We start from the raw sequence: 9,881 nt of genomic DNA on the forward strand, positions 1-9,881 counted from the left end.
AAGGAAAACTTGGACGAGCATGTCTTAACTTTGTTGCTTTATCCTCATTCTTTTAAGGAAAGCTTGGACGAATATGCCTTAGCATTTTTGCTTTACCCTCGTTCTTTTTTAAGGAAAGCTTGGACGAGCATGCCTTAGCATTTTTGCTCTTTTTTAAGGAAAGCTTGGACGAGCATGCCTTAGCATTTTTGCTCTTTTTTAAGGAAAGCTTGGACGAGCATGCCTTAGCATTTTTGCTTTACCCTCATTCTTTTTTGGACGAGCATGCCTCAGAGCTTAGACGGGTTTGTATTCGTCAGGCTTTTATTTGTCAAAGGCTTTTTCCTCGTCAGTGGATATTATCGAGGGGAAGCTGGAATTCAAGTACATAAGAAATCCAAACCATATTATTACATGAACATTGTTCACGAACTTGGCACACGCTTATAAGCTAGTGCCTTATTAAGATATCAAGTACATAGCATCGTCTTTCATAAACTAGTACGCAAGTAGTGCAAGAGTTTAAGAACTAGTGCACTTTTATTCATAACACGCTATAATAATAGTAAAAGCACAAATAAATATAAGCAAAATCGAAAACGACAAGTGTAGTTTTGCCAGCGACTTCCTTCGTCCTTTCATCGTCGATAGTACTTTCGCGGATGTTCCACGTTCCAAGGATGTTCTAACTTCCGTCCATCCAGGCTTCCGAGGTAGTAGGACCCCTGCCTTTTGCAATTGATTACTTTGTAGGGTCCTTCCCAATTGGGTCCCAGTTTTCCATGAAATTTGGGTTCTGGTCGCCAAGGAGACACTTTTGAGGACAAGGTCCCAGAACGAACCGTCTGGGCCTTACCATGGCGTCATCTTGTCAGGCCATGAGATTTTTGTATCTTCTTGTCCTTTGCTCCTCATCTATTCTTTCCTGATCATTAAGATCGAGGTCAAGGCGAAGTTGTTCCCCGTTGTCTTTCTCCTGGTACTTCATCACTCGATGGCTTGCCATATGGACCTCTGCGGTATAACAGCTTCACTCCCGTAGGCTAGCTTAAAAGGGGTCTCTCCTGTCCGGAGTTCGTGCGGTCGTCCTATAGGCCCGCGAGAACACCGGAGTAGCTCGTCTGGCCATATCCTTTTGCCACCCTGCCTCAAGCCGAGTCTTGATGATTTTCGAGGGGATCGGTTTGCTACTTCCGCTTGCCCATTTGCTGTGGATGGGAGGGTGAAGAATAGTGATTCTTGATTCCAAAATGATTGCAGAAATCACTGAAGGGTGCGTTGTCAAATTGACGTCCGTTGTCGGATACTAATACAGGTACTCGGAGTGCATAGGATATTCTTCCATACAAAATTCTTCACGTTCGTTGAGTGATTGCGCAAGGCTCGGCTCTACCCATTTGGTAAAGTAATCTATCCTACCACCAAAAACTTCATTCTTGCGGACTTATTGGAAAAGGACCCGGGATATCCGATCCCATTGTGCGAAGGGCCATGGTTGTCATTGGGGTCGATACTCGACGGCTGTCTAGGTACATTGCTATAACGGCGGCATTGGTCACATACCTTGACATAGGCTTTAGCGTCTCTGCGTTGTTGGCCACGATAATGCTTTGCACGGACGATCTTATGGACGAGAGACCTTGCCCCTTTGAATGATTTCCACAGGGATCCTTCTTGAACTTCCCTCAGATCTTAGTTTGAATTGTCAGGAGCCAGGCATCTTAAGTATGGTTGAGAAAAGCCTCGCTTTTACAGCACCTCATTTATTATGACATATTTGGCCGACCCGACCCTTAACTTTCTCGCTTCATCCTTGTCTTGGAAGCCTCCCTGTTTTGAGATAGATTATTATTGGACTCATCCAATTTTCTCCTCCTCCTATCTGTTGTATGTCGGGGATGTCTATGCTCGGCATGTGCGAACGTCGTCAAACTCGTCTATGACTCCAGCCGAGGCGGCTTTTGCCAAGGCGACTGCAACAGCGTTCTCCACCCTGGGAAGTTGAATAAAACTTATGGTTGAAAATTTCCGGGCAAGGCCTTTCACTTAATTAAGATACTTCTTCATTCGATCTTCTTTGACATCACACATCCCATTTACTTGGTTAATGACCAGTTGAGTGTCTCCTCTGTATTGTTAACGACTCCGCCCCTTAGGACTTGGACAATTCCAACCCCTTGAGTAGAGCCTAATACTCAGCTTCATTGTTGGTAGTTGGATGCGGACTGGACCGCATACTCCAGGCTTGTCACCCCCGGGGGACTTCGGTACAATTCCAACCCCACTGCATACAATGTGGACGATCCGTCTACATTCACTACCCACATCTCATTTCCTTCGTCCTTGCTCGGGTCGTCCGGCGGGGGTGAATTCGCAATGAAATCTACTGCAACGCTTGCGCTTTTATTGTACTTTCCTCGGGAGGTACTGACATCGAACTCGGCTGAGCTCAACGGCCCATGTACCGGCCGTCCGGCGGCTTCCAACCTGCTCGTCACCTTTTTATGGGATGGTACGTCGGGACGTTGATGACGTGTGCACGAAAATAATGTCTCGGCTTCCTAGAAGCCGTGACTAACGCGAAGGCTAGTTTCTCCATCATCGGGTATCGTCCTTCTGCCCCTCTCGTCGCGTGGCTTGTGTAATAGACCGGCCTGCGGACTCTTCCCTCTTCTCTCGATCAACGCCGAGCTTCTGCGTGTGGGGACAACTTTGCCAAGTACAAGTACAACTCTTCCCCGGGTATAGACGGACTCAACAATGGGGCCGTCATTAGATACGCCTTCGAGGTCTTGGAAGGCCTTTTGACACTCGTCCGTCCATTCAAAAGCCTTCCCGAGGACCTTAAAGAAAGGTAAACATTTGTCGCAGCTTTCGATACAAACCCGTTGAGGGCGGCGACTCGTCCAAGAAGAGACCGGACTTCCTTGATATTTCTCGGTGGCTCCATGTTCGCATCGCCCGGATTTTATCCGGATTCGCCTCAATTCCCCCGTGCGACACCATAAACCCCAAGAACTTACCCGACGAAACTCCGAAAGCACACTTGCTCGGATTTAACTTCATGTGGTACCGTCGCAATGTGTCAAAAGTCTCTTGAAGGTCTTCAAGATGTTTATCCTCGTCCCGGCTCTTCACCAGCATGTCATCCACATAAACCTCCACATTTCGCCCGATTTGAGGACGGAACATATGGTTAACCAGCCTTTGGTAGGTCGCCCTCGCGTTCTTCAAACCGAAGGGCATAACCTTGTAGCAATACAACCCTTGGCTTGTGACGAATGAGGTCTTCTCCCGATCCGCTTCATTCATCCGAATCCGGTTGTACCCCGAGAAAGCGTCCATGAAGCTAAGTATCTTGTGACCCGCCGTCGAGTCCACTAACCGGTCAATGCGTGGCAATGGGTAGCTATCCTTGGGGCAAGCTTTGTTGAGATCGCTGAAGTCGACGCACATCCGCCACTTGCCATTGGCTTTTCTCGACCATGACTACGTTCGCCAACCGCCCGGGTAGTGAACTTCTCGGATAAACTTCGCGGCGACCAACTTCTCGCACCTCTTCCTTAACGGCATTATCTCGCTCGGGAGCAAAAATTCTTCTCTTCGACGCACCGGTTTCGAATAGGGACACACATTCAGCCGTGGGTAATGACGTTTGGATCAATTCCTGCATGTCCTCATGACTCCATGCGAAGACATCGAGGTTTTTCCTCGTAAACCGGACCAAAGCGTGCTTCGCCCCTCTTCCATGCTCGCCCCAACTCGGTAGACTTCTCGGGCTGGTCATCGTCCAAAGGGACGTCCTCTAATGCTTCATGGGCTCGGCCCACAACCCTTTTTCCGTCTATGCTCATTGTCCGCATATGCTCGTCCATGGCCGCATGGCTAGGTAGCATTCTCTCGGCGGCCACCGGTCTCCTTGTACCCGGCCTACTCCGTGCTCGGTCGGGAATTTAATGGACAAGTGGTAGGTAGAGGTTACCGCTTTCCACTGTTCAAAGTTGGCCTTCCAATTATTGCATTGTATGACGATGCACAATCAACAACAAGGAAATTCACCTCTTTGGTTATCTCGTCGCGGATACGTCCCGACGACTACCGGCAACATGATGGTGCCCACAGGTTGCACCTTCATTCCTCCGAATCCTACCAACGACGAGTTCACCGGTCGAAGCCGATCTCGTCCTAGCTTCATTTGTTGGAACGCGGGGTAGTAGAGAATGTCCGCAGCCGCCATTGTCTATCAATACCCTCCCGGTCATGTAGTCGAGATGAGTAGGGTGATGACTATCGCGTCATCGTGTGGATGGTGAATTCGTCCCGCCTCCTCGTCCGTGAAAGTAATGTACCGTTGGTCAACCTCCCTCGTCCTAGTAGGTCGTTCAAACCGTTGGATGTTCCGCACCACCCTCAGGTACGTCTTTCTTGATTTGGACGACCGCACCGTCGAGCTTCCTCCTATAATTACCCTTATTTCTCCAAGTGGAGGGCGTGATGATTCTTCCACCTTGGCCTTCATTTTCTCATCTCTCCGGTCTCGTCCAAGGAAGTTCCTCAATTTCCCCGTCTAATGAGATTTTCTATCTCGTTGCTTCAAGTCAAAGCACTCGTCCGTATCATGCCCATGGTCCCTATGAAAACGGCAAGATTTGCTCCCGTTACGCTTGTTGGGGTCTCCCTTCATTTTGTCCGGCCACTTCAAGGACGGATCATCCTTGATCCGCATAAGGACCCGCTCTAACGGCATAGTCGTGGGGCGTGTATTGCTGATTCCTTGCAGGAACCGGCCTTCTTACCATCCTTATCTTTTCTCTCGTCTACCCGAACCTTCTTCGGACGAGGTCCCCGGTCCCGGTAGCGATGGTGGCCCACCTCCGAGCGCTCGCCCTTTTTCTTTTCTTGGCTATGATGGCGTCTTCGGCATTCATAAAATTCTGGGCTGAATGGACAAGCTCGGCCATAGTCTGCGGTTCCCGCTCATAGAGCTTATGAATAAACAAGTCGAATTGACCCCATTGTGGAAAGCGGCTAGCAATAGCTTGTCATCCATCTCGTCCACCGTTAAGGCTTCTCTCGTTAAAACGGGTGATAAAAGATCGCAAACTCTCATTGTCCCCTTGCTCTATGGTCGCAGTGCTAGAGGAGGAACGCTTGTGACGCCGTCCTCCAATGAAGTTGTTGACAAACAAACCTTACTCAGCTTCTTCAAATGATCCCACCGAGTTTGGGGGAATCTTGCCGAACCACACTCGCGCCGATCCTCGAGTGTGGTGGGAAAAGCTCGCACATGATCTCGTTCGGGACCCCCGCAGATGCATGGTCGTCTTGAAAGTTGCAATGTGATCGCAGGGGTCGCGATTTCCATCGTACGAGTCTAGAGAAGGCATTTTGAACTTCGGGGGTAGAGGGTGACCGCTGATGGAGGCCGTGAAAGGGGAGTCCGTTCGGTGGACCATATCATCTACCGGGTTTGTTCGCCTCATGTTTTCCCTCATTTCATCCATGGCTTTTCTCATCCGGTCCATTTCTTTTTCCAAGTGCGGCACCCTTCTTGAAGCGGTACCCCTTGTTTGATCTTCGTACTCTACATTCTCCCCTCCTCCTTCCCCGACTTGGGGCCCTTCCCTCCATGTGTACTTGACGCCGCCTCCCCGAAGTTGATCTCCTTATTCAATTCCCGGTTCTCGACGCGCCGCTTCGCCATAGCGGCAGCCATGGATTGTATGTGCCGCATAGAAGGCGGTGGCACTACGGTGCCGATCTCGCGATCACGAAGGGGATTGCCGGAAGCATCCCTACTCTGGTGGCCTGGGCTAGTAGCCCTTGATCTTGTTCGAACCATTCAACCTTTTGTCCGGGATAGAATAACAAGTTTACCGTTTTTCCCAGACGGCGCCAACTGATGATGCCAAGAAAATCAGTAGGCTGGATGCTTCGGACTAGAAAGGACTACTGGATCTTTCTACGGCCTGAAAAAGAAAGAAAAGCGTATCAAAGGCGACCGGGGCTGCCGGCCAAAAGTCCTCCGATGGCAAAGTTAGTTTTTTCCTCTAAGTTATTTGAGTTCCAACTTTTTTGGAGTCAAAACTCGAACATACCTTGGGTTTGTCCGAAACAGCCTTTATATAGTGTTATCATAGGCGGTTACCAAAATTGGAACTTCTCCGGCTTCAAGGAGAGATAGAAATCAAACGTAACTTGCATAACCGTCTGGAAGTTATGCTCTTGTTTCACAACGGATACCTGGCGGTTACGCGTGGGATAAGGGATTATCATATCTCATTTGGAGATTTTCCTAAGTGTGACAACCTCGTCCTTGAGTTCCTCAGTTGGGCGTGCTTTGTTTCGCACGCGGGGGCTGCCTCGTCTAACGGGTGAATTTGCTCAAGACGAGGATGTCGACACTCTGGACGAGTGCATCACTCTGATGGTGCGTACCTCGTCTTGAGCTCTTCTTCCCTGGACGAGGCACTTGTAGGTAAGTTTCTGAGGGTGTTTATGGTAGTAGGTGGGCTATAGACGACCTTTATGGACGACTTGGAGATAGGCTATATTATTCCCCTATCAAGTCATATATTAAAATTTTTACTTAAATTTAATACTACTTATAATCATTTGTTTTAATGATTTTTAATAAGATAAAACATATGGCAATTTTTATTGAGTATATGTGATTTTTTTTTTTTTTATAGTTTGTTAATATTAGATTCTTAGTATTTTGCATTCATTATCTCACTTGGCACAAAGATTAAAGACTTAAGTGGATAATTAGGGTGTAATCCCCACATAAATTTAGACACATAGCACAAGATTGAATTCTAATTTCAAATTTTAATTAAATTTTCTCTGAACTTTACCTCTATATATATAAATATAAATATATATATATATATATATAGAGAGAGAGAGAGAGAGAGAGAGAGAGAGAGAGGGGTAGTTTTGTCTAGGTATTATATAGGTGCTAAATTTTACTGGGTTGACTTTTTTTTTTTTTAGTTTTTTTTTTCTCTATAACAATGCTTGTTTGTATGAGTTTTCAATTTGAGTGAGTTCTGGATTATTGATGATAGGGGAATAATATAGCCTATCTCCAAGTCGTCCATAAAGGTCGTCCATAGCCCACCTACTACCATAAACACCCTCAGAAACTTACCTACAAGTGCCTCGTCCAGGGAAGAAGAGCTCAAGACGAGGTACGCACCATCAGAGTGATGCACTCGTCCAGAGTGTCGACATCCTCGTCTTGAGCAAATTCACCCGTTAGACGAGGCAGCCCCCGCGTGCGAAACAAAGCACGCCCAACTGAGGAACTCAAGGACGAGGTTGTCACACTTAGGAAAATCTCCAAATGAGATATGATAATCCCTTATCCCACGCGTAACCGCCAGGTATCCGTTGTGAAACAAGAGCATAACTTCCAGACGGTTATGCAAGTTACGTTTGATGTCTATCTCTCCTTGAAGCCAGGAGAAGTTCCAATTTTGGTAACCGCCTATGATAACACTATATAAAGGTCGTTTCGTACAAACCCAAGGTATGTTCAGTTTTGACTCCAAAAAAGTTGGAACTCAAATAACTTAGAGGAAAAAACTAACTTTGCCATCGGAGGACTTTTGGCCGGCAGCCCCGGCCGCCTTTGATACGCTTTTCTTTCTTTTTCAAAGCCGTAGAAAGATCCAAAGAGTCCTTTCTAGTCCGAAGCATCCAGCCTACCGATTTTCTTGGCATCATCAGCTTGGCGCCGTCCGTGGGGAAAACGGTAAACTTGTTATTCTATCCCGTACAAAAGGTTGAATGGTTCGAACAAGATCAAGGGCTACTAGCCTGTGCCACCAGAGAGTAGGGATGCTTCCCAATCCCCTTCGTGATCGCACGCACTCGTAGTGCCACCGCCTTCTATGCGCACATACAATCCATGGCCGCCGCTATGGCGTAACCGACGCGTCGAACTGTGAATTGAATAAGGAGATCAACTTCGTGAGGCAGCGTCAAGTACACATGGAGGGAAGTGGCCCCAAGTCAGGAAGGAGGAGGGGAGAATGTAGAGTCTGAAGATCAAACAAGGGGTACCGCTTCAAGAAGGGTGCCGCACTTGGAAAAAGAAATGGACCAGATGAGAAAAGCCATGGATGAAATGAGGGAAAACATGAGGCGAACAAACCCGCAGATGATATGGTCCACCGAACGTACTCCCCTTTCACAGCCTCCATCAGCGGTCACCCTCTACCCCCGAAGTTCAAAATGCCTTCTCTAGACTCGTACGATGGAAATCGCGACCCCTGCGATCACATTGCAACTTTCAAGACGACCATGCATCTGCAGGGGGTCCCAGACGAGATCATGTGCAGAGCTTTTCCCACCACACTCAAGGGATCGCCGCGAGTGTGGTTCAAAGAAGATTCCCCCAAACTCGGTGGGATCATTTGAAGAACCGAGTAAGCCGTTTGTCAACAACTTCATTGGAGGACAGCGTCACAAGCGTTCCTCCTCTAGCCTCGCCGACCATAGAGCAAGGGGACAATGAGAGTTTGCGATCTTTTATCACCCGTTTTAACAGAGAAGCCTTAACGGTGGACGAGATGGATGACAAGCTATTGCTAGCCGCTTTCCACAACGGGGTCAATTCTCGACTTGTTTATTCATAAGCTCTATGAGCAGAACCGCGTACTATGGCCGAGCTTGTCCATTCAGCCCAGAATTTTATGAATGCCGAAGACGCCATCATAGCCAAGAAAAGAAAAAGGGCAGAGCGCTCGGAGGTGGGCCACCATCGCTACCAGACTGTGGACCTCGTCCGAAGAAGGTTCGGGTAGACGAGAGAAAAGATAAGGATGGTAAGAAGGCCGCTCCTCCGCAAGGAATCAGCAATACACGCCCGACTATGCCGTTAGAGCAGGTCCTTATGCGTATCAAGGATGATCCGTCCTTGAAGTGGCCGACAAAATGAAGGGAGACCCCAACAAGCGTAACAGAGCAAGTACCGCCGTTTTCATAGGGACCATGGGCATGATACAGACGAGTGCTTTGACTTGAAGCAACAGATAGAAAATCTCATTAGACAGGGGAAATTGAGGAACTTCCTTGGACGAGACCAGAGAGATGAGAAAATGAAGGCCAAGGTGGAAGAATCATCACGCCCTCCACTTGGAGAAATAAGGGTAATTATAGGAGGAAGCTCGACGGTGCAGTCGTCCAAATCAAGAAAGACGTACCCGAGGGTGGTGCGTAACATCCAACAGTCTGAACGACCTACTAGGACGAGAGAGGTTGACCAACAGGCTGTTACTTTCACGGACGAGGAGGCAGGACGAATTCACCATCCACACGATGACGCGATAGTCATCACCCTACTCATCTCTGACTACATGACCATGAGGGTATTGATAGACAATGGCAGCTCGCGTACATTCTCTACTACCCCGCGTTCCAACAAATGAAGCTAGGACGAGATCGGCTTCGACCAAAGGAACTCGTCGTTGGTAGGATTCGGAGGAATGAAGGTGCAACCCGTGGGCACCATCATGTTGCCGTAGTCGTCGGGACGTATCCGCAAAGCAGATAACCAAAGAGGTGAATTTCCTTGTTGTTGATTGTGCATCGTCATACAATGCAATAATTGGAAGGCCAACTTTGAACAACCGGAAAGCGGTAACCTCTACCTACCACTTGTCCATTAAATTCCCGACCGAGCACGGAGTAGGCCAGGTACAAGGAGACCACCGGCCGCCGCAGAATGCTACCTAGCCATGCCGGCCATGGACGAGCATATGCGTACAATGAGCATAGACGGAAAAAGGGTTGTGGCCGAGCCCACCGAAGCATTAGAGGACGTCCCTTTGGACGATGACCAGCCCGAGAAGTCTACCGCAGTCGGGGCGAGCATGGAAGAGGGGGCGAAGCAC

The sequence above is a fragment of the Castanea sativa genome, chromosome 6, assembly GCF_040712315.1.
Source record: "Castanea sativa cultivar Marrone di Chiusa Pesio chromosome 6, ASM4071231v1".
In the NCBI taxonomy this organism is placed as follows: Eukaryota; Viridiplantae; Streptophyta; class Magnoliopsida; order Fagales; family Fagaceae; genus Castanea; species Castanea sativa.